The 25,672-nt window shown below is 36.4% G+C and overlaps 1 pseudogene; it reads left to right on the top strand.

Annotated features, from left to right (window-relative positions):
* Window positions 1-16,222: 16,222 nt before the first annotated feature.
* LOC102862491 lies at window positions 16,223-16,715 on the top strand (annotated as a pseudogene).
* The last annotated feature ends 8,957 nt before the right edge of the window (window positions 16,716-25,672 follow it).

Genomic DNA, 25,672 nt, shown 5'->3' with positions numbered 1-25,672 from the left:
CACCTAGCTGGGAGACACCTTGACAGGGATATTAGAGCAACCACTGTTTTTATAATAAAATTTTAGAGAAAAATGTCCTAGGAATAAATTTAACCAGAAACATGGAGGAATTAATAAAAGTTATGTAAAATTACTGAAAGATATTAAAAAAATAAATTCATGAGTAGAAGCTGGTTCTCTTTTGTGCATGTGTGTCATGAAATCTTATCTGGTGGTAAAAAGAAAGATATTACTATTTTAGATAAAGGAATCACCATGGAGCAATCTGGTTAGAGTATAACATTTTCATGAGAATATCAGAGCTGGATGGCCACAAGTGCTACAAATGGATGTCATTATCCCGTTAGCAACCAAGAAGCAATGGCAAGATATGTATGCAGCAGGCTTGGCTATGGTTTAAATGAGTCTAATTATCTCCCAAGGACTAGATAAATGAGTTTATATGTATTATATGCATATCAGCACATAACAACAAAAACATACTATATTGGTTGGGTTTTTTTTTTTTGTTTTCATTTAAGCCTTTTGTTTAAAATCAACAAGACCTAGAAAGAACTTTTGTATTTAAAAGTTGGTTGTTATTATATTTTGGAGGAACATTCTTCTAAGTGGTACAGCACTCTTCTGTCAATATGCTGTACTGAGGTAACCTGGGGTTGCTGTGATGCTGAACCTTGTGCCATTGGGATGTCAAATGCCATAATAGTTACCCATGGTGGACAGTGTTTGGTTGAGCTCCCAGTTTAAGACATGTTTGGAAGCAGAAGTCTAATCCACTTCCTAAACAACATGCCTCTGGAAACTCTATGAACATTGATGAATGATAACAGTTATGGAAAGACTTCAAGCTGTTTGTTCATAGGGTCACTATGAGTCATGCTCGACTCGATGGCAATCAACAACAACAACAATTATCTACCTGGGACTGGAAAGATGAGTTTATATATAATAAATGCATGTTTCCGGTAAATTAAGAAAAATTGAAACATTGAGGTGGTTTGTAAACAAATGAAGACAAAACCAAATGATTTTGTTATTTATATTGCTTTCAGATTATCCTCCAGAGAAATATTAGTGTAAACATTTTATATAAGGGAACTGAGTCACATGTACTTAATGCCATTTGCCCAAATGCCAATTAACAGAATGGAATTCTAAGTCCAGTATTGCCTTCAAATATCTTTTGCTTCCAATTATATCATACTGCCTATATTTTATATACGTTAGTTCTCAACTAAAATTATATTGATTTGTTTCCTATATCCCATGAAACTATCATTCAGGGATTCTTTGCTATTATTTATCTTTAAAACCTTTACAATGCTCATGCAGGAGTGTGACCTTTAATAAAGAATGAATGAATAAATGAATTCTTAGGGTTGGTACGATGCAGTTGAAAAACTCCTGTACAAGAAAAGCAAGCAGCTTTTACTCTTCTATGGAGGACAACTTGCTGCATGAAAATCAAGTATCTTTCCATTCTGTGTTTGCAAAGAGGAAAACATCAGAAATATACAATACAAAACAATTGTTTGTGAACATAAATTTGAAGAATCAGTCCTTTCAAAAATGTTATCTTTTCAAAAAGCAACTGAGAAATAATAACATAGATGGCAAAACTAAGACTGTTTTACTTCATATACTCAGTTTCAATCACTAAAACATTTCGTTGGTCCTTTTTAACTTTAAATAAATTCTTTCACTGTAAATAAATTTCTTCAGGTGAGAAGTGATGACTATTTGCTTAAATTTGAAAGTTGATTCTGTTGGTCTACAATGTTGATTGTTAGTGTTCAAAGTGGCTGGAAGACAGAAACCTTATCTCTGTGACACCTACCTTTAAATGTGGGGAAATGGAAATGAAACACGTACCAAAAGAGAATGAATTTTCATGTTATGGGGTTTTATGTGCTGGGGAAATACAGTGGTGGTTTAGTGGTAATTGCGCTGCCAATGCAAATGTATGTGATTCAAACCCACCATCGGCTCCTCAGGAGAAAGATGGGAAATCTCCTTCCATGTAATTACTGCTCCTGAAAACCCACTGAAGGATCAGTTATAGGTTGGCTCTGACTCAACAGTGAACATCAACAACAACCTCTGTTATAATGGCTTAGATCACAACTCAGAGAAAGCCTATCGGATAGAATGGACCTCATTGTCCATAAGGTTTAGGGCTGTTGTACAAAGGGTTGCTATGAGTCGCAAGTGACTTGACGGCACATAACAATAACAGCAACAACACTTAGTGTTGTGTTTTATTTTAAGTTCTTATTATTCTTAGGTGCTCTCGAGTCAGTTCTGATTTACAACAACCATGTGAGAAATTGACTAAAACACTGTCCAGTCCCGGGCCATTGTCAGTCAACTGTGCATCCCTTGTTTAGCCATTGTGATAATCCATTGCATTGAGAGTGTTAGTGAACCCAAGAGGTTCTTTCTGTTCAATAAGACACACATATCACAATATCCAAAGCACTTTATTACTGATCTGGGAAAGAATTCTCTGACTTGCCTAAAATTTATAGAATTCTCTAAAAACTGCCTCCCAGTCTAAAGATCGTTATGCCCTTTAACTCCTTCTTGTTTTTTGGTACCCTTGACTCAGAACTGACCCATAACTGATCCTCCAATGAGTTTCAGAGGCTGTATCTACTTACCATATCATTGTCTCTAGTTCAAAGCTACAAGGGTCTTAAATTCAAAAGGATAATTTATATACAGTTTCTAGTAAACAGTCATTTAAGCTACAGTTTGCATGTTGCTGAGAAAAATACAGTTTGAAAGACAAATGCTAGTTCTGGAAAGATTAATTTCTCTTCGTAATAATTAGAAAGATTAAAGTAACATGCTTGACTACAGAGACGTTAAAACAGGGTCTAAGGACAAAATAGGCGTTAATTAGATGGCTCAACCAACATTGCAAATCAGTTTTTAGAGATGTACCATGTGTTTAGATAATTCTGAATTTATCATACTACAATATCATCCTCTATTTCATGGATCCTCTACCAAACATGATGTCTTCACCAGGGATTGGTCCTTCCTCATATGTCCAAAACATATGATATGTAGTCTCATCAATCTTGCCACTAAAAGACTTTCTTGCTATACATGTTCCAAGTCGGATTTATTCATTCTTCCAGCAATAATGGCATATTCAATATTCTTTATCATCATTGTCATCATTCAGTTGTATCACTTTCATAAATGTTATCATGGTATACTTATTGGAAGTGTTTTCTATATTTTAACAGTTCTGTGGAAAAAATATTAGAAGATAAATTGGTAACTCATGATATTATTTTCTTTTTGCAATTTTTTTTTTACTTTGTATCCAAAACAGATAATGGATTTTAAAATGGCAATATAAACCACACATTTTAACTTTATGTAGAGTTCTAGGTTATTTGTGGGTTTTTTGTTGTTGTTGTTTTGTCGGGGTTTTTTTTGTTTTGCCTTTTTTTTTTGCAACACAGACTTTTAAAAAACTCGAACACATAGCTACTTTAGTTTTAGAAGGTCATTAGAAATATGCCACAGGAAATATTTTTGTGTTGAAGTACCGAGACAAGCTCTTGTAAATTTAAAGATATCTTCTACCTATGCCTAAGATTAGAGCTAAGGTTAAAGTAAATGATTGATGAAAAATTAAAATTAAGTACAATATTAAATTGTACCTCAAGTATTGAGTTCTTAGAAAATATAATAATGAACTATATTTTATAAAGATTCTTGTTATAAGTATGTTTATATTTCTTTTCTGCCTTACCATATGTCAGTTATATATTGTTTTATGTTTATACATATAGATTTGTTTTAAAATAGGCTATCATGTTAAAATACTTAGATTACCTCATGAAGTTATGAATCTTATATTTTTAACAGAATACAATAGAAAAGACAAAATATTTAGTAAGATAGAATGAAAAGTATCAAGAAAACATACCATAAAGTGTGAACACATCCCTATTACTAAAATGATCTCCAGAGAATTTATCTGTTCTTTCTGTAACTCAGTAATTTCGTATGTCCAGGTTTGTTGGATTATTAATTAAAACAACATCTGTAAAAAATCTATTTTAAGAACTTTTAAATCTTGTATTGCTCACAAGTGTTCATTCTCTCTCCTTCATGTGATATTCATTATCATGTAGTTGATTCTACCTCACAGCAACACTAAAATGAAGAGTGGCTGGTGAATTAGAACCACTAACTTTTTGGTTAGCAGCCCAATACAATGTATTGTAATTAAAGTTAATCTCTGAATAATGTGGATTTAAACTGCATAGGTCTACTTATATTTCAGGTTTTTTTACACTTTCTGTTAAAATGAATTCAAGTATTGCTAATTATCCCAGTATTGGTATTCATAAATAGGTAGTCATAATACTTGACCCCAAGTAATTTAGCTACACTGTTGAAAGGTCAACCATAAATTTGCTGTTGATTTTCAACAAGAAATGGAGGTTAACACCACTAATCTCTGTATTGCTTAAGGTCAACTGTCTAACCAAATTTGTAAGGAGGAAATACTTTTTGCAAAACCTACTACTTACCCACCCTTCACAAAATATGTTTAAAAACGATAAACCTTAAACAATCTTTGTATTATCACAGGACCTAACAAAATCCTTTAGGCAGTCAGAAACTATGTGTTGAAAGAGTAAACAATCAAAACAGAAGCTGATCTCAGCAAAGATTGTTCCTTTACTACTCAGCAAATCTTTAAAAAATCTTACTCATGGCATATAAAAATCTTTCTACTAGTGCTTTGCCTTTTACAGATCACCACCTTTTCTCAACTTTTCATATGCATCAATTTCATTTGCACTCTTGTATGATAAATTCTCTACCCTGAAGCCACTATGAGTGTGCCCGTGAATTTGTTCTGTGTTTTGTTTATTTAGTTTTGTTGTAACTCGAGGTCTACTATTTCAATCTGATCTCATAACTTTCCTTCTGACAAATCTATTGTATGTCAAGTGGAACTAAAACTTCTTTCCCTCATTGCTGTTGAGTCAGAACTAACTCATAGCATTAGGTTTTCAGAGGCTGGAGGGACATTGATTGCCCTCTTTGTCCCCCTTTGGTCGGCCACACAACTCCACTCATTAACCCATCAGAGCTCCTTACTCACACTCAAGAGGGATCTGGTTCTCGCCTGTTCTCATTCAGTATCTCACTTTCCCTTATTTATCCATCTTATTTTTGTTTCTCAAACACAAGACTAACCAGCCCTGGTTTTGGTGCTTTCACCTTTTGCTAAGTTATCATTTTATGCTTTCATATCTTTCCATGATCTTCCATCTAATCATGTTTTATAGACTACAAATTATGGTTAACATTGAGAAGATAGAAAATTCCAGAACACCTAATTGTGCTTTTGGAAAACCTCTATCTAGATGAAGAGCCTATTATGCAAGCAGAATAAGAGAATAGTACATGGATTAAAACTAGGAAAAATGTGCGTCAGGGTTGTATCTTTTCTCCATACCTATTCAATCGGTATGTTGTGTTGTGTACCATCAACTGATCCATAGCTGACCCTCCAGCTGGTTTTCAGAGAAGTTTATTGAATGGGAGGATATTGTCTTCCCTTCTCCGGCAGAGCAGCAGGTGGCCCCAAATCATGTGCCTTGAGGAAGGCAGCACAGCTTTTTGACTCTAGGCCACGTGGAGCAAATTATTTGAGACGCTGGACTCTGAAGAAGAGTAAGGCAGTAAGATTGAAGGAAGACTCATCAATCCTTTGTTGTGCAGATGGCATGACATTGCCTGCTGAAAGAAGGAGAACTGTAAGCTGTTGCTGCAGAAGATCAAACGCTGTAGCTTTCAATATGGATTGTATCTCAACAACAAAAAATAATTCTCACCACTTGACTGAGAAGCAAAATCATGATAGGTGTTGAGAGAAGATTGAAATTGGGTTGGATCCACAACTGACTTGGATACACAATTAATACTTTTGGTACCAGTGACCATGAGAGCAGGAGATGTATTGAACTGGAACTTGTCCAAATTATTGAGGAACAATGATAGTTTGAAGACTAATGTGTGCCTGAGTCAGGCCATGGTCTTTTCAATCACTTGCTAGGCATACCAGAGCTAGAAAATAAGTAAGGATGATAAAAAAAAATAATGTCCTTGACCTGTGATTATTGGAATTGAGTACTGAATATTCCATGGGCTGACAAAACAACAAACAGATATGTCTTGGAGAAGGTGCAGCCAGAGTGCCCCTTGGATGCAAAGATAATGAAGCTTCGTCTCACATACTTTGGGCATGTTGCTTAAGAGAGCCTATTTATTAGAGAGAATGATGCTTAGGAAGGCGGAGGGATAGTGAAAAAGGTGAAGATTCTTAATCAGATAGATTAACAAAGTGACTGCTGCAATGGGCTTGAGTCTATCAGAGATGATGAGGATGGCAGAGGATAGAACAGGGTTCAGATCTGTTGTTCATAGTATCCCTGTGAGTTGTACTCAACTCAGTGGCACCTAACAACAACAACAGCTTTCCTTGAATTCATCCACCAATCAGTTTATTAAGTTAATAATTAATTATGCATTAAAATAAACAGCTATTTATTGAATACTTACAATGTGGTATGCATTATTTTAAAAGTCAAGATTCATGCAGACCAGAATCATGCCTTGCATTTCTAAATGATAACTTTGCCTGATCCCACATAACTCTGGACATATAATGACTACTAAGAGTTAAGTCTTAAATATATGGACAGTATGTTGTATTACATGGGGCACATGAGCTGACTTCCTGTTTTATGATTTGTTACAGGCATATTTATTTCTCTTACTACATATCTTTTCCTACTGAGGCCAAATGGAATATCAGAATCTTTCCCAAAATTGTTTCTCTTGATTAATTGAGCTGGACTATAAAGCAGAAAACGTGTATCCTCTGACTTAACGGTTCAATGACACTTGCATAGCAAACTAGAGAACAGTTTAAAAATTTGATTTGCCCATCAAGTATGAATTTATCTTGGATAGCTAGTGAGTCTTTGCCTAGGATGGAAGTCTGCTCAATAGTGCGGCTTTAAAACCCCACAGGGGAAGGGATGGGACTGCAGGCTGAGGCCTGGAGGCTTGGCTCTGAGAGTTTGGCTGCTTGCTTGCATCTTGACGGCAGTCCTGATGGGCATGTGCCTTCAGGCCAAATCACAACAAGCTATGGCTGACTCTGAGAAGAATGGGAATCCCAGAATATTTGATTGTGCTAATGCGAAACCTATACTTGGACCAAGAGGCAGTCATCAGAACAGAGCAGGGAGACACTGATGGTTCAAAATCAAGAAAGGAGTCCGTCAGGGATGTATTTTGTCTCCATAGTTTTTCAATCTGTATGTAGAACAGATCATCCAAGATGCTGGGCTGTACAAGGAGGAATGTGGCATCAGGATTGGTGTAAGAATCATCAACAGCCTGCGTTATGCAGATGACACAACCCTGCTTGCTGAAACTGAGGAGGACCTGAAGCGCTTGCTGCAGAAGGTCAGGACTGCAATATGGATTGAAGCTCAGCATCAAGAAAACAAAGATTCTCAGCACTTCACCAATGCATCAGTATGGATGGTGAAGAGATTGAGATAGTTAACAGTTTTAGATTACTTGGTTCCACAGTCAACACTCTCAGTAACAGCAGCCAGGAAATCAGGAGACGAATTGCATTGGGAAAGTCAGCTGTGAGGGACCCCTCAAGAGTACTGAAGAGCAACAACGTCAGGCTGGAGACTAAGGTGCACCTGATCCAGGCTATAGTCTTCGCAATTACTTGCTACACATCAGAGAGTTGGACAGTGAATAGGGATGATAGAAAGAGAATTGATGCCTTTGAGCTGTGGTGCTGGAGAAGAGTGTTGAATATACCATGGACTGCTAGGAGAACAGATAGGTTTGTCCTGGAGAGGGTGAAGCCAGAATGTTCCTTGTTTCAAGGATTCTGAAGCTTCATCTGACATACTCTGGGCATGTTGCAAGGAGGGACTGGTTCCTAGAGAGGGACATCATGTTTGGGAGAGTGGAGGGGCAGCGAAGGAGAGGAAGACCTTTGATGAGATGGATTGATCCTGTGAGTAGAGTGGTGGGAATGAGTGTGCTTGAGACAACGAGGCTGGCACAGGATAGAACGGCATTTAGGGCTCTTGTATGTAGGATCACTATGAGTCGCAAGCAACTCGATGGCACATTAAAAACAACACAACAATGAATATTCCTTGCTGAACTGAACAACTTGGTGTTGCTGTGATGTGGCACACTGTTCCATAGTCTTGTTAAATGCCATAATGGTTACCCATTACGTAAAATGTTTGGATGAGCTTCCACATTGATTTATGCTGGGAAATAGGAGTAGCATCCACTTCCTAAACTAGATGCATCTGAAAACTCTACAAACACTCTAAACTCTATAAATGAACAGAAATTATGTTAGTTATAAAACAGAGTTCTGTACAAAAATGATGATAGCTATAGAACAAAGTTCAGATCTTTTGTGAAAAATTTACTCTCAGTTGTATTCACCTTGACAACCCTTAACCACTGCTAAAAGAGACTAATGCTGTTATATCTGGAGGAGCACTCTTCCACTTTGTACATCATTCTTTCTCAATGTGCAGCATGAACTAACCCGTCTTTGCTGTGATGCTGAACCTTGTACCATTGGAGTATCAAATACCAGAGTGGTTTGCCAATGTGGACAGTTTTTGGTGGAGCTCCCAGTTGTAAAACAGATTTGGAAACAGGAGTGGCATCCACTTCCTAAACCACATGCCTATGGAAACCCAATGAATTTGGAGAAATGACGATAGTTATGGAAAAGCATTAGGTCTTTTTTCTTCATTGAGTCACTATGAGTTGTGCATGACTTGACGACAATCAACAACAACAACATAGGCAAAATGTAAGTTTGAAAATCTATCCTGATTGGATCCTATCCTTATACATTCTGGGAACAATTGTCAATACATCTTTTATTCATACCTGTGCACCAACCACTAAAGACAAAGATGAAGAAATTAAAGATTTCTACTCATTTGATGGCAAACAATTACTACCAAAATTGGCTTGGCGCTTTGCTGGCCTAGTAGGAAAGAAATTTGCTGTCAACTCTGGAAGCATGTGGTTCAAATCCACCAGCTGCTCTGTGTCAGAAGGATAAACAATCTGCTCTCATGCAGTTTACTGCCTCTGAAAACCTGCTGGAAGGTCGGGTATGAGTTGGTTCCAACTCAACAGCACATTACAACAGAACAACCAACTTCTGCAGTCTGAAATAAATTCATTCAATCAAGAATATGATTGAAATTTAAAAACATGAAAAGAAGTCAATAGAACCAAAATACAACCTTAAGTGTATCCCACTTGAATATAAAACCCATCTCATTAATTCATTAGATGAATTGAACTCTAATGATTAAAGACCAAAGAAGCTGAGTCTCAGTAACAACCTGCATATGGAGATGTTTAACACTGGGTTGCTATGAGATGGAATTAACCCAAAGGCATCTAACGACAAAACTGTAGTCCAAGGACCTGGGCATGATTCACAGACAGTATGGCTAATAGGGGGATTCATTCGATTTGATTCCTGCAGTTATCCTGCTGCTGACATTTCACACCATCAGAGTTCAGTGGGGTAGTCAATTCCTATCATTTATGTAGCCTTTACTACTATGTTGATCTTTGCCTATTTATTTCAGCCACAATATTTGCATACTGAGTGGTAATGTGATTTTATGCAGATTTTATTTCCCTTTTTGGAAGGAGGAGTGGTGTCCACTTCCATAATAGCTTGCCTCCGGAAACCCTATGAACCTGGAGAGAGGATGAAAGGCACCCAAGCGTTGAGGACTCTTCTTCATAGGGTCGCTATGAGTTAACAACAACAACAACAACATTTCCCTTTATTTTTAAGGACAGAATCTGGTTTTAGTGCAGGATGCTGTGATTTTTTACCTTTGATTCAAGGGCTTTTTGTATTCCCTGGGTGAGATCACTTTTCTCCTCAGCAGATTGCAACCTCACTATGTGTACTCAAAAGAGACATTAAGCTCTTAGGTAGGAAAATTGCAGTTTACTTTTCTTCAGATCTGAAAACAAATTCATTCTTTACTGCAATGACAGGACACTTACCCAATGTTATCAATGATAATTGTTTTCAGACTTCAGTTTTAGCTTGGAACATAAATTTTTAACAGCTTGATATGCAATAATAAGTAAGGTATTTCATGAATAGTTCATTTTAATTCATCTTTTAAAAAGCAAACTAATATGGTTGCTGCCCATAGAATTATAATCTCTAACAAACTGGTATGATGGAAATTTTGCATGCATATGGCACATGAAAAAAAACCCACATTTTCTAAAGTTCTAGTGCAATGAAAGTCAGGGCATCTGTTAGTTATTGTTTTCTCCTCAAACTTGCCATGAAACTATAATAAAGTGATTAACCTCTCTGAACTTCAGATTCTTTGATTGAGATTCTGAAGAATTTATCTTAAATATCTTGAAAGTTGTTTTTACTTCTAATTCTCCTTTACTACAATGTTATTTCTACATGCAAGGAAATTTTATTCCTAATTCATAACTGTGAATTTATTAATATATGAACCTTCTCATTGAGTTTCTAGTCAAGACCATCTGGCTTATTTCTATTCTATTTTGGGCACTATTCAGAGTGAGCAGATATCTACCCTCCAATTACAGGAGCCTGGAGCCTGACTCTTGAACCTTTGAAGCTTTGTTATATTTCTAGCAAAGAGACACTTTTTGAAACCTGCTGGAGAGGGTGATATTTCTAAAGTTCAAGGAAATATGAACTTTTGCACTGAGCATATTATGCCATTCAATTGTACTTCCTGAAGTATATAGTTAATGTAGGCATGGTGCTGCTATTGTAAAACATATTTTTGAATCAAAGAAGAAAGAGGAAATATCTAGGTAAAGATCATTCTGACACAAAGAAGTCTATTGTTACTAGCAAAGCTTCTGAATTCACTGAACAGTTCTTGACACTCAGAAATTTTCATTACATATGTTCCACCACAGTCAAACAAGCAGAAAGGAGGTAAAAATGAACAATCTCCAAATATCTGTAGGTAGTGGTACAAAGTTATAAAGTAGATGAAGAAAAATTACTAATACAACAAAAAGATTTTTTTTATTCTTTAACTGGAAGTGGACATAATAAAGTGAATTAAATATAAATGGTGTTTATAAATTAATACATTTTAGTCAAATAATACTATTATTGTTCTTCATCTATTAACTCTAATAGATGCTACTTTATAGAATCACCATAATCCTTCACCAGATTTTGGGTAGCACAGGCTTTTCCATACGATAGTGCATCATCTGGGATTCCTTAATTTCATTTTTTACTTATGAAACTTTCAAAAATCTCAATTTTCTTATCTATTACATGTAGAGAGCATTGTTGTTGTTGTTATTATTATTATTATCATTATCTAATGATGGAGATTTGCCCAATTCTATCTCTTTATTTTCAGAGTAACAGTATATAAGGGGTTCTTGAAAATTTAGTCCTTGTTCTTTCAGAATTCAAACTTGTCTCTGTAATATAGAAAACGTGTATGTATGTGTGTGTGTGTGTGTGTGTGTGTGTGTGTGTGTGTATTTCTTCATCTTTTCTGGCTGCAATAATTTTAACTGTTACTTATATAAGTAGCACTTACTATGTGCCACAGTTTGTTGTAACCCACACACTGGAAATTCAAGAACACTTGATTGTGCTTATATGAAAACTATACTTGGACCAGGAAGCAATCTGTATGGTTCAAAGTCAGGAGAAATGTAAGCCAGGAATGCATTATATCTCTATACCTTTTCAATCTATATATGGAAGAGTTCGTCCCGGAGTCTGGGCTCTATGAGGAGGAATGTGGCATCAGAATTGGAGGAAGACTCATCTACAACCTGCATTATGCAGATGACACAACATTGCTTGCTGAAACTGATGAGGACCTGAGACACTTGCTACAGAAGTTCAAGGACTACAGTCTTCAATATGAATTGAAGTTCAACATCAAGAAAACAAAGATTCTCACCACTGGGCCAATTGGCAGCATCATGATAGATGATGAAGAGATTGAGATTGTTAACCTGGTTAGCTTGCTTGGCTCCATAATCAGCACTTACTGTGCCAGCAGCCAGGAAATAAAAAAGATGATTTGTGTTAGAAAAATCTGTTGTCAGAGACCTCTCCAGAGTACTGGAGAGCAATGATGTCATTCTGGAGACTAAGATATGCCTGTTCCAGGCCATGGTCTTCATAATACTTGCTATGCATCAGATCACTGGACAATAACTAATAATGACTGAAGAAGAATTGATGCCTTTGAGTTGTGGTGCTGGAGTTGATTATTGAATATGCTGTGGACTGCTAGGAGAACAAAGAGGTCTGTCCTACAGTGGGTGAAACCAAGCTGCTTGTTAGAGGCAAGGATTTTGAAGCTCTCTCTGTCATACTTTGCAAAGAAGAGCCAGTTCTTAGAGACGGAAGTATGAAGGGATAGTGCGAGAGAAGAAGACCCTGGATGAGATGAATTGTCTCAGTGACTGGAGCAATGGGGGTGGGTGTGTTAGAGATAAGGAGGTGGGCCAAGACAGAGCAGGGTTCAGGATTTTCTTGTTTGCATAGGGTTATTATAAGTTACAGGTGACTTGAAGGCACACAACAACAAGTGCTTAGGACTGTTGTTGCTGGTTATTTGTTTTAAATACTTACACGTATGAGTTGGTTCCATCTATAATTGTGGCTCTGAAGTGTTGGGTTTCTTAAAAAAAAACAAACCGTAACAATTATGATACAGTTTACAATGCTTATCTCTCCTGAAAAAAAGTTCCTATATTCATAGTAGCTATAAGGAAATGTTTATGCTAAAATTGTTACTTTGTCATTGTTAGTTGTTCAGGAGTAGATGTTCCATGCACAGTGCTTTCATATCACAGAGAACTGCCAATAGGATTCTAGGTTGAAACCTTTATGGAGAGGAGTTCTAGTAGTGTGGTGTGTTACTTGTTTCTCTGCTAACCAAAAAGTTGAAGACTCAAAACAACCAGCTGCTCTGTTGGAGAACAATAATCTGACTACTCTGGTAAAGATTTATAGCATCCTAGGAAACCCAGTGCAGGATTGCCATGAATTAGAATTGACTTGATGACAATGCACATGGTCTTTTTTATAGGAGTTGATCTTCAGATTGTTCTACAGTGTAGTTTCTCTGTGTGGGTTAAGACTAGACTTTACCCACTTAACTCCAGATCAATCACTTGCTGGGAAATTTCATATTCTTCTTGTTCTTTTTGGTGTTTTGTTAGATTCCTTAGAGTCACATATGACTTATAGTGACCCTATGAACAACCAATCTGAACCCTGTCCTATCCTGTGCCATCCTCAAACCTCTGATACAGTCCAGCCCATTAGTGCAGTCACTGCATCAACTCACTTAGTTGAGGGAGAGCAATTTCATTTAAAATAGCCAACACAACATAAAATATTTATGGAAAAAAATGTAACTACAGACGTAGAAGAATTTTATAAGGAAAATTATGAAATTACTACAAGAAACAGTAAGAAACCAAGCTAAATGAAAAAAAAACATTGCATGTTCATTCGTAGGAATACTAAACATAGTGAAAATGACAATCCTACCAAAACAATCTAGATGTTCAATGAAATCTCAGTATAGATACCAAACTCATTTTTCAAAGAGATAGAAAATGGTATTTGCATCTTTATTAGGAAAGGAAAGAGACTGAATAATCAAAGCTTTCCTGAAAAATAAAAATGAAGTCAGCGGTATAACACTCCTTCATCTCAAAATCTACTACAAAGTCATAGTAAGTAAAACAGCATGGTTTTGGTACAATGGCAGATAGATAGACCAATAGAAATCCCAGAAATTTACCCATCTACCTACAATATTTTACAAGGAAAGTGTGGGAAATACAGCCTCTTCAACAAATGGTGCTGGCAAAATTTAGCATCTACCTTTAGAAAACTGAAACTGGATTAATATCTCACACCATACACAAACATCAACTCAAGGTGGACCAGAGAGTAAAGCCCCAAACCAGAAAGATCATAAAGTACAAAACTAGACCAAACTTAGAAGTCCTCGCCTAGGCATAAATAGTTATGCAAACATAGCCAGAAATGTACACCAGAAAAAGATACAATTGACAAATGGGACCTCCTTCTGATAAATTAAGTCCCAGTGTGTAGCAAAAACTTTTTCCAACAGGGTGGAAAGAAAACCTACAGCCTTGGATAAAAGAACATTTGGCAGTTGCATTTTAGAAAAGGATCTTAATGATGAGAGTTTACAGATCACTACAGGGACTACACAAGTAAAAGACAGATAACCTATTAACAAAATGGGCAAAATATATGAAAGAATTTTCACAAAGAAGCCATTCGGATGACCAACAGACACATGAATAAATGCTCAAAATCACTTGCAATCAGGTAGATGCAAAGCAAAGCAAATGAGACAACATTGCTCCCTAGTAGCAATAGCAAAGTGTAATAGCAAGTAGTAAGTGTTGGAGAGGATGTGAAGAGATTGGAACTCTCACGTACTGCTGGTGGAATTTTAAAATGGTCCAACCACTCTGCAAGGCCCTTTGAAATTTCCTCAAAAAGCTGAACATAGAAACCCTGCGTGACACAGCTATTCCAGCAGTAGAAATGTACCCCGAAATTAAAACCAGACTTGAACGGAAGTATTTACACTTATATACATAACAGCATTATTCAAAATAGAAAAAAAAAACCCAAAAACCAAAAACCCAGGAACACCTAAATATCTGTCAACAAACAAATGGGTTGAGAAATTGTGGTACATTTACACAGTGGAATTCTATGCAACCTTAAGGAACAATGAGTTTGTAAAATGTTATACATGGGAGAGTCTTGAAAGTATTTGGGGAATGAACTTAGTCACATATGTAAAAGTACTGCGCAAGACCGTTAGTGTAAAAATAGAAGGATAACTAGTATGATGTGTCTAAATGGCCAAAAGTGAATGGGAGAAAGGAGAAACGGTAAGAAAAAAAGGAAGGATGACAATTACTAGGATAGCTGAGTTTAATGGGCAAAAGAGGGTGTCTGTGAAGGAATAAGAAAGAATCAATGGAGACTTGAAAAGATAGGCATAGATAAATAGTAATAGTTATATAAAATACAGTGTATATGAATGGTTATATAAAACACAATGTGAATGAAAGATTGTATAAACCACAATATACATTAATAAAATAAAATGTAAATGAATCATTGTATGCAAACCAACTAAAAAAATAAACCCAAAAACAATCACTTGGGTCTTGTTAAAATGCAGATCCTGATTCAGTGCTTTTGAGAATGTTCTTGTTGTTGATTGCCTTCTGAGTGGAGTACACCTCATAGCCTCATAGCGACCCTATGAACAGGATAGAAGCATTTCTAAAGCTATTGGCATTTACCAAAGTTCATAGAGTTTCCAGACTCATGTTGTTTAGGAAGTGGATGTCACTCCTGCTTCAGAAATGCAAATATTCTGCAGAGAGTTGAACCAGATTGAAAAGGTTTAAACTTGTTATTTCGTATCTAACCAACTTAAATGCTATTCTATTGGGTTTCCTTAAAAGTTAACTTTAAAATGGTCCTTGTGTTGCTAATCCAAAGGACCCATCTCTGGCAGTTCAACATGACCAGTGGCTCCAGGAGAGAAAGATGGACAGTCTCTGACTTGAGATTCAAAGCCTTGTAAACTCAATGGAAGAGCAGCTACAAGTCAGTTCTGACTCAACAGTATTAAGAAACTGCTTCAAAGTGATTCAAAACTGCCCCTCTACTATGTTTTTGAGGCTAAAAATCTTTGTGACTGGTGGTGGACTTGAACTGCTGAATTTTTCCACTTGCTAAACATCCCACTACGGTTCATTACAGAATAGAAGGTATAATAATTCATTAATTGTATGTCCTTTTAATTCATTTGCAGCCATTTAATCTTGATTCTAACTCATAGCGTCCTTCCACTGGGTTTCAAAGCTGTAAATCTTAATGAAATTTTTCATCTTTCTCCTGCAGATATTAGGCTATGTTGTTAAAAAGGACTAACATACTCGTTGTGTCTAAGAAAGTAGGTACTCAGGCATTACTGCAGGAAAAGCTCCCAATACTTGAGCACTCAAGATGTGTGACTTCTCTTAGGACCAGACCGCAGAATTTAAGGAGGCCTTCTACTTGTTTGACTGAAACAGGTGATGGAAAGATCCTGTCCAACCAGTGTGAAGATGTAATGAGGACACTGGGCCAGAACCCCACCAGTGCAGAGATGTTCAAGGTCCTGGGAAACCCTAAGAGTGATGAAATGAATGTGAAGGTCCTGGATTGTGAGCACTTCCTGATTCTGCTGCAGACCGTGACCAAGAACAAGGACCAGGGCACTTCTGAGGACTATGTATAAGGACTTTGGGTGTTTGACAAGGAAGGGAATGGCACGTTCATGGGCGCTGAAATCCCGCATGTCCTTGTCAACACTGGTTGAGAAGATGATAGGGGAAGAGGTAGAGATATTGTAGGGCATGAGGACAGCAATAGTTGTATCAACTATGAAGCATTTATGAGGCATATTCTGTTGGGGCCCCGTGGGGCCAAGCTCATCAGTATGATGCTGAATGGCTGAGGGCAGCCCTTCCTGTATCTCCAGAGCCCCGAGCCTTCTCCAGTGTGAGACCATTTGTAGCCCTAAAAGCCTCCTCAGCTGTCACAGCTTCTTTCCTATCTTGTAGCTCTTGGATAATGCTTACCAGCAGCATTTACCAAATGAACTTACTGTCTAAGCACTCCCCCCCCCAAAAAAAACCCCAAAAGACAAAGACAAAGAAAGTAGGTATTCAGTCTTGGCATTAGACAGAATAATTTCACCAGGGGAATAGCACTAAATGTAAATACATAAATACTAATGGGCTGGAAAAAATGTGACATCAGGAATACTTTGGAGATACTGTGAGTTTAGTTTCAGACTACCACAAGGTAGTATCACAGAGTGAGAGAGAGAGAGCGAGAGAGCCCACTTGGTTTCCTAGTGCATATAAAAGTTATTTAAAAAAAGTTATATTTACATCACTCTATTGTCTGTCATAGAAACAGTGATAATGCAATAGGTTATATGATTGGGCTACCAATCTAAAACTTATCTAAAGGTTGGTCTGCTAATCAAACTTGCTAGCTATTCTTCAGGAGAAACTAGGGCAATCGAGTACTACTAAGAAAGACAGTTTTGGACTCTGATGGATGATCACCAAGTGAAAAATATCAACTCAGCAGCAATAATTTTGGTTTCACATTTTGTCATCTATTAAATGAGCAATAGCATGATCAGAGGGAGGAAATGGTTAAAATACTGTAAGAAGTACCCAATTGTGATACAGAGACATGAAATGAGCATAAACCAAGAAGATCAGCTTCTCATCTTTCAGTTTGCTATACTATAATGGTTTGCTTGGTATTATGATACTGGAAAACATTTGAAATACCAGCAGAATCATTTGTGATGATCAGATTTCAGTTGAGCTTACAAGCAGAAACTGAGTAGGAAGAAAGTCCTCGTGACCTGCTTCTGAAAATCAACCAATGGAAACTCTAGTGTTAAAATACTGTCCAGCACAATGCTGAAATGAGACATATGTTACAAAGCATGAAGCCTACGTACTCAAGCATGTCAACTTCTTGAAGATGACACATGCCTGGAAAATCATTTGCTGTATTGTATACTGAAGATCTGTTTCCTTGTTGTAATAACAATGCAACAAAAAATAATGAATGAAAGCATGTAGTACGAAATACCAAACAAAAGACAATATGCAAGGGGAAAAGTGATAGTGTATGTTAGAGAAAAATAGGAATGAGATTTTGTAGGAAAAGCTGAAGTAATGTTTATACAACAGAGCAATATCAGCGGACTCAAAATATTTGTAAAATATGAGTTTCTTTCTCTCTCCTGTCAATTAGGAACCATCGCATAGCTGGCTCTGTTAGTTTTTTTGTTAAATAAACTTTTTAATTTATACTGGTTTACTTAAAAAGTTTGTTCACATTGAGTTTCGCACTGGATTTTTCTCATTTCCTTTACCCACCGCTCCCTCCACCCATCAAATTGTGCGACCTCATGATTCAACACCAACTCTCACCCACTCCGTGCCCATCCTCATCCCCCTGCTCTGAGGCTGTAAATTTCATGACTGGAGATTGTACATCTATCCCAAAAATATCTTTTTTGATATAACCTCCTATGAAAAAGGCAACCATAGCTTCCCAAAATATGAATATGAATCCAGAAATGTTCAAAGAAAATGAGGGGGAAAACCCATAACTACAGTTGTGTTACTGTGGAGATTTTGGTTGTTTACTAAAATTTCTGATTTTTCTTTTATGCAATTATATAGTACCTGAAAACATTAATTATATTATATAATGAAATAAAAAGGACTATTTAACCATTTCTTAGTCTAAAACACTCAAATGCACGCACAAAAGCAAGCCAGCTTGTGTACATCTACAAATTCAAATTGTGTGCTATGTGTCAGAGAGCTGGACAATGACTAAGGATGACAGAAAAGAGAATTGATGCCCTTGAGTTGTGGTGCTAGAGAATACTGTTGAATATACCACGGACTGATAGTAGAACAAACAGATTCATTCTGGACAGGGTGAAACTAGGCTGCTCCTTGGAGGCAAGGATTCTGAAGCTTTATCTGGCATACTTTGGGCATGTTGCAAGGAGGTACCAGTCCTTGGAGAGGAAAATCATGTTTGGGAGAGTGGAGGGAGAGCACAAGAGAGGAAGACTCTCAATGAGAGATGGATTGATTCAGTGATTGGGGTAATGGGGGAAGATGTGTCAGAGACAGTGAGGTTGGCACAGGATAGAGCAAGGTTTAGGGCTCTTTATGTAGGGTCTCTATGAGTTGCAAATGACTTAACAGCACATAACAAGAAAGAGGAGGAGGAGAAGGAGGAGTGCTGGAGGCGGAGGAGGAGGAGAGGAATTAATAAGCATAAAATAGGGGATTGATTGAATGTTACAAGACTGGCACTAATATTTTGTATTTCAGAGAAATTGTTTATCTCTGAAATACAGTCTGTATATATAACTTCTGTACAAAGGGTCACTTCAGATGACTCCAGCATTACCACAATTTCCAATATTTATACTTCAAATAAAGGTCTATGTGCTGAAAAATACCTTTACATAATACAACAACTAGAGCTTAAAAAAACTTTATCACTATCAAGGTTGAAAGGTTGGAAATAGAATGTTTAGAAGTGCAACTAATGATAAAAGGAGGGGAAGTAAAATCAGCCTCCTTGTCTGATATTAACACTTTGATATTAACCTTTAGCTATTTCTTCTGACTTCATAATGGGTACTCGAAACAGGTATTGCAGAATCCATCTCCTGAGTATATAGAACTAGGTGATCTGTATGAAATCAGATAAGAAAACATTAATAAATCCCTAGGTGTGGCAAACTAACTTGATAGTATGTCTAAGTATGTGGGAAAGAGATTAATGTAAGAATGATCTAATTAAGTAATTGTTGTGTCCTAGGTTATGAGCTTTCAATTAAATGAAATCCTGAATTATTCTTTCTGCCTCTGCTAATTAGTGAGTTTATAGTATCTGCTTCAGTTAAGCATGAAACCAATACTTGTACTGTCTTTTCACCTCGGGGACTTCATTTGCAATTTTCCTGATCTTCTGGGATTTAATGCAATTAAAATGAAATTGAATCCTTGGTTTAATCCTGCTGAGGGAAAATGCTGGAAGAAATCTCTCTGGCTTCTCCAGGAGAATCTTGAATGAAATTGAGAGTTTTCTCATCCCAAGTGTGTCTCTATACTATCTTCCCCATGAAGCCATCTTGATCTCTATATGGTGCAGCTTCACTCTCTGGGCTCTGTAAATGTCTATTCAAGATCTTCATTTGTCCGTTGGTGACAATCATCTTGTTTGCTCATCTCTCTTCTTTATTATACTATAAATTTGAAGGGACGTGTTATGTATTATTAAGATTTTTTTCCCTTCTTCTACAGTGATGAGCTCATGGTTCAAATGAGCAAAATCTGATTGGTATTAAGTGTCAAGTACAAGTGCCTTGGCCTTAACTGGCCACAGACTACCTATGCAACCCTTAGCAACATTTAATGTGCCCCTTAGATGCCTCATTTACTGATTGTCCTTCTCCAATTTAACAACTTCCAAGAACATTCATTTTAGACCATTTAAATTTAAACTTGGCATAGGAATCTCCATATACTTTTAGAAATCCAGAGCCATAGACGAGAATGGATTCAGGAATTAGTTCCAGATTTGGTCCACAGTTGTAGACCAGTCGTTGTTATGCACTCTCAAGTCAGAATCAATTCATAGCTGGCCTAACACTCACTGCATTTTCAGAGACAGTAAATCATACGGGAGGGCATTTTGTATGTGTCTGTGTCTGTGTGTATATATATATATATATATATATATATATATATAGTGTGTGTGTGTGTATATGTGTATGTGTGTGTGTGTGTATATATATATATGTAATTTGACCCACTAAGTGGAAAATATGTTCTTAATTATAAATATTATTTAAAAATGAAAAAGTATATATTACATTTTTTAAAACAATAAATTGCCAAAGAGTACTCAAAGTCTATGGTTTTATTACATTTGGTGATATGGCTATGGTTACCATTACATTTGTGAATTTCACTTAAAATAGACATATTGCTAAGTTTCTTGTTTCGTTCCACATTATTGTTGTTAGATGTTCTCAGGTTACATTGTTGTTAAGTCAGGCCAAGTTGACTATGATTCACAGTGAAGCTATAAACAATAGATCTGAACCTTGCTCGTTTCTTCACGGTCCTCATGATCTCTCATATTCTTAAGCTTATCATTAAAGTCACTATATCAATCATCTTATTGACGGTTTTCCTCTCTTTCTCTGATCATCTCTACCTTTCCCAGTATAATGTCTTTTCTTTAAATATTACCTCTCAAAATTTACCAGTTGCTAAAAATTTAAAACATTGTGCAATTAAAGTGTTAATATACCACTGGGATTATTATCATGGTTTAATATACTAGTGAGGAATTATATTAGTAGAAGAGAGTTCATAAAATTCTGTATGAAAATACAATTGTTTGTCTATTTGTGGTACTCCTTACATTCCTAGATGTATTTTTGATGTTATCCTGAAGTTGTTTGCAACACTCATTGACTATTTTGCATCTTTTCTATGCAAAAATATTTTTGACTGGTCTACAAGAATTGTATCAAGAGATGAAGTAATTAAGAATGTATCTTGATGTTACTAGTGTTAATTTATAAGAAGAAATTCAGCCAAAATATCATTAATTTTTTTTGTTTATCAAAATTCAGTGTGGACTGCTTAGAAAATCAGCTGTGTATTTAATAATGAAATGTGTTTAAATGTCAGATTAGTTAGTCAAGCCTGACAAATTATCCCTAACACAAAACTCAAACTCATTGCTGTTGAATCAGAACTGACTTACAGCTAACGTTCAGCAACTTTTCAGAGGCTACAAAACACATGGAAGGAAATTACCCATTCTTCTCCTGAGGATTTCTTGGCATATTTGAAAACGCTGCCTTTGAGTTGGAGGCTCAACTCACCTAGTAGATCTCAAGAGCTCCCTTATAAAAATAGAGAATATTGTATATTGTAAAAACAAATCCAAAGAAACAAAAGCATTTTCAGATTTTTTTTCTCTCTGGAGTTTCTTTTTTCCTAATCCTTGGAAGTATCCTATGAACTTCAGATATTGACTTAATGATTTATATCTTTAGAAAATTAACTATAAGGATTTATAAATAAAACCCCAAAATCTTCTGGAGAAATGGCCTGAGAGAAAGTAACATTTAATTGCACTCATATCACTTTAAATACATTGACCAGTTCTTGATAACACTTGTGATGCGAAATGTCACTCAGTTTGCCTTTGTATCCATATGATTTTAGCATACGTAATGTGGAGAAATGCACCAAAGAGCTAAATTTAAAGCTCTGAGAGTACAATGGGTCTATATTTAGAATTTATAGTACAGGATATAGAGAACTTTTAGACTTGAACAGAAATAAAAATGGAATCTATGGGGCATGCTTAACTAACTCAGCTCTAAGCCAGATTTAATTAGTCAATTATCTAATAAAAATTGCAATTCATAAACAGTAGACATCTGAGTGTGTTGAATAATATTTGCAAATTGCCTATATTCATAACGGATGATTGAAACATCATTAAAGATATGTAAATGCAAAATCATTTCATTAGAATTTTGAGGGGGAAATGTAATTAAAAGAATTGTGAAGTAATATTAAGTTTCTTCCCATTTGAAATATGCTAATGATATTTTTTTTTTTGCAAGAAGATAAACATAGTTTAAATCCAGTTAACAACCAAGTTACTCCCACCATCCCATCAGACATCCTAGGAAAGCAGAACTTAGGAGATGGGGAAAAACTTCAGTCTACATCAAACAGATTTGGTTTGTTCAACATCTGTCAATACATCATTAATCTCTCTGATCTTAGTTTCTTGCCTGAAAATGCAGATCTTTAACACTTCTCTCACTGTGTTATGATTAAATATGAGAGGATATTTAGAATATCTGGTAAATAATTGTTGTTATGTGCCTTCAACTTATAGTGAGCCTATACACCAGAAATCACAGTGTTGTCATCTCCTATACCACCCTCATGACCTCAGACATGATTTTTACAGCCACAGTGTCAGTATGGCCTGTCCAGGGTCTTAATCACTTATGCTACCCTCCACATTTCCAAGCATGATGAATTTTTCCAAGACCTGAATCCTTCTGATAATATGCCCAATTCATGTGAAACAACATTTCACTGTCTTTGCCTTTAAAGAATACTCTTTTGCACCTCCTCCAAGATGTATCTGTTTGTTCTTTTGGCAGTACATGGAATATTTGGTACTGTTCTCCAACACCGCAACTCAAAGGCATAATTTTTTGTCATCTTATTTTATTGTCCAACTTTTAGATGCACAGAAATTAAAATATTACGGCTTGAAAAAAGGAGCTACTTAATCTTCAACTGACATTGCTGATCTTTAGTACTTTGGCAAGGTCTTTGACAGATTTTCCCAATGAAATATGTCTTTTGATTTCTTAACTGTTGCTATCACATGTGTTAATTTGATCTAAGTAAAATTATATAATTGACAATTCCAATATTCTCTCCATGTATCATAACATTTTCCTTAGGTCCAGAGATGAAGATTTTTGTGTTCTTGATGTTGAGATGTAACCCATTTTGGAAGCAGTGCATGTTTTAAAATCAAGAATGATGTGCTTCAAGTTTCCTTTCTCCAAACCTAATCCATTTTCATCCTGAGCAAATGATTTGAGACGCTGGACTGTATATATTCTTTATGTATAAAAAATATGGTGTGAGGATTGGAGGAAGATTTATCAGCAAACTGTATTATGCAGATGGCATAATCTTGGTTACACAATGTGAAAAAGACTTGAAGAACTTGATGATAAGATTGAAGAATATACTTTCAGTTTACATTACATCTCAACAGCACATAATTGTTCTTGACTGCCATCAAGTCTAGCATGACTCATAAAGACCCTGTCAATAAAAGACATGAAGCCTCTCTATAACTATCATAGTTTCTCAAAGTTGATAGAGTTTCCAGAGGCATACTGCTTAGGAAGTGGATGCATGTTATTGTTGTTTTTATGTGCCATCGAGTCACTTGTGACTTATAGCGACACTACGTACAAGAGCCCTAAACTCTACTCAATCCTGTGCTAACCTCACTGTCTCTGACACACCTACTCTCATGACTCCAATTACAGAAGAGGTCCATCTCATCGAGGGTCTTTTTCTTGTGCGCTGTCTCTCCACTCTCCCAAACATGATGTCCCTCTCCAAAATCTGGTCTGTCCTTGCAACATGTCCAAAGTATGTCAGATAAAGGTTCAGAATCCTTGCTGCTAAGGAGCAGCCTGGTTTCATTCTCTCCAGGACAAACTTGTTTGTTCTCCTGGCAGTCCATGGTATATTAACTCTTCTCTAGCACCACAGCTCAAAGGCATCAATTCTCTTTCTATCACCCCTAGTAACTTTCCACCTCTCCAACACATAGCATGCAATTACAAAAACTATGGCCTGGATCAGGCTCATGTTAGCCTCCACCTGATGTTGTTGTTCTTCAGTACTCTGGAGAGCTGAATCTCCAGATGGGTTTTCAGAGGATGCATATTGGACAGTAGACATTTGCTGATCATTCGCCCAAGGAACAGTTGTAGATTCAGAGCATGTGCCTTTAAGTTGAGACAGTGTAACTTCTTACCCACTAGACTACCAGCACTCCCTTGGTAGAGTTTGGAGGACTTTAAATTTAGATGCTTTGACTTCAAATCTATTCTTTCTCCTATACTAATCTTTCTACTTGTCATACATATAAACTCTAATACGTTTAACAGTTGGTCATAGTATTCTTAGTAGTGTTTAGGATATTGATACCATTCTTTTTACTGCAAAACCTCTCTTTTCTGAGCCCATGTTTGTGAGAGACAAAATCTAGAAGGAAAAAGAAACAATAAAACCACACATGTGTTAGTACATTTGAGTCCATAAATTCTATTAAAAAATGTAATTTACTGGTACTCAAAAGGGTGGAAATTTGAATCCATGTAGTGATGCTTCATTTAAAAAAGAGCAAGGCCTTAATGATTAACCTCTAAGATATCAGTCACTGAAAGTTATACAGGGTAATTCTATTGTGACACACATGGGATCAGTATGAGCCAGAGTTCACACTACATCAACTCATGGTGAGTTTGTCAGAATTTCAGAATACTGTAGTGTTAAGGTATATTTGAGCTGCTGAGGGTTAAAGGAACTGTGTTTCCCCAGTTATATCTTATCTTTTCTTTTTAATTTATGACGTATATGTTGTTATTAGGGAGCTCTGGTGGCCTAGTGGCAAGAAGCTGCACTTCCGTCCCATATGCATGTGGTTTGAGGTCACCAGCTCTTTCCGTAGAGAAGGATAGTTAATCTCTTTCCATGTGACTAACTGCTTCTGAAAACTCTCTGGAGAGTCAGCTATCGGTTGATTTTGACTCGGCAATACACAATGACAAAAAACAGTTTGTTATTACTCTGTGATACTGAGCCAATTACAACTCTGAGCAACCCTATGAATAATGAACCTAAATCTCACTCTGTCCTGTGTCATTCTCATAATCTATCAAGGTCATTATCCATGAAGTGAGCAAACCATCACTAAAGGAGGATGAAGAAATAAAACCCCAAAAACAAAAAAACCAAAACAAAAACACAAACAACACAAAGACTGTAATGAATGTCACATGAGGCCCTGGACATTGCCTTGGAAAGTCAAGAAGTCAAAACAGTGGGAAGAGATGCAGAAGTAAAATTACTGAACAGATTTCAAAGGGTAACTCAAGAAGAGAATAGCAAAATTTAACAGAGCATCAAACAACAAATGCTGGCGAGGTTGTGGAGAAACTGGAACCCTTATTTACTGTTGGTGGGAGTGTAAAATGGTGCAACC

This window comes from Elephantulus edwardii, unplaced genomic scaffold, assembly GCF_000299155.1.
Source record: "Elephantulus edwardii isolate Elephantulus edwardi_28Jun2011 unplaced genomic scaffold, EleEdw1.0 scaffold00025, whole genome shotgun sequence".
Taxonomy (NCBI): Eukaryota; Metazoa; Chordata; class Mammalia; order Macroscelidea; family Macroscelididae; genus Elephantulus; species Elephantulus edwardii.
This window is presented reverse-complemented; position numbering and strand designations above follow the sequence as displayed.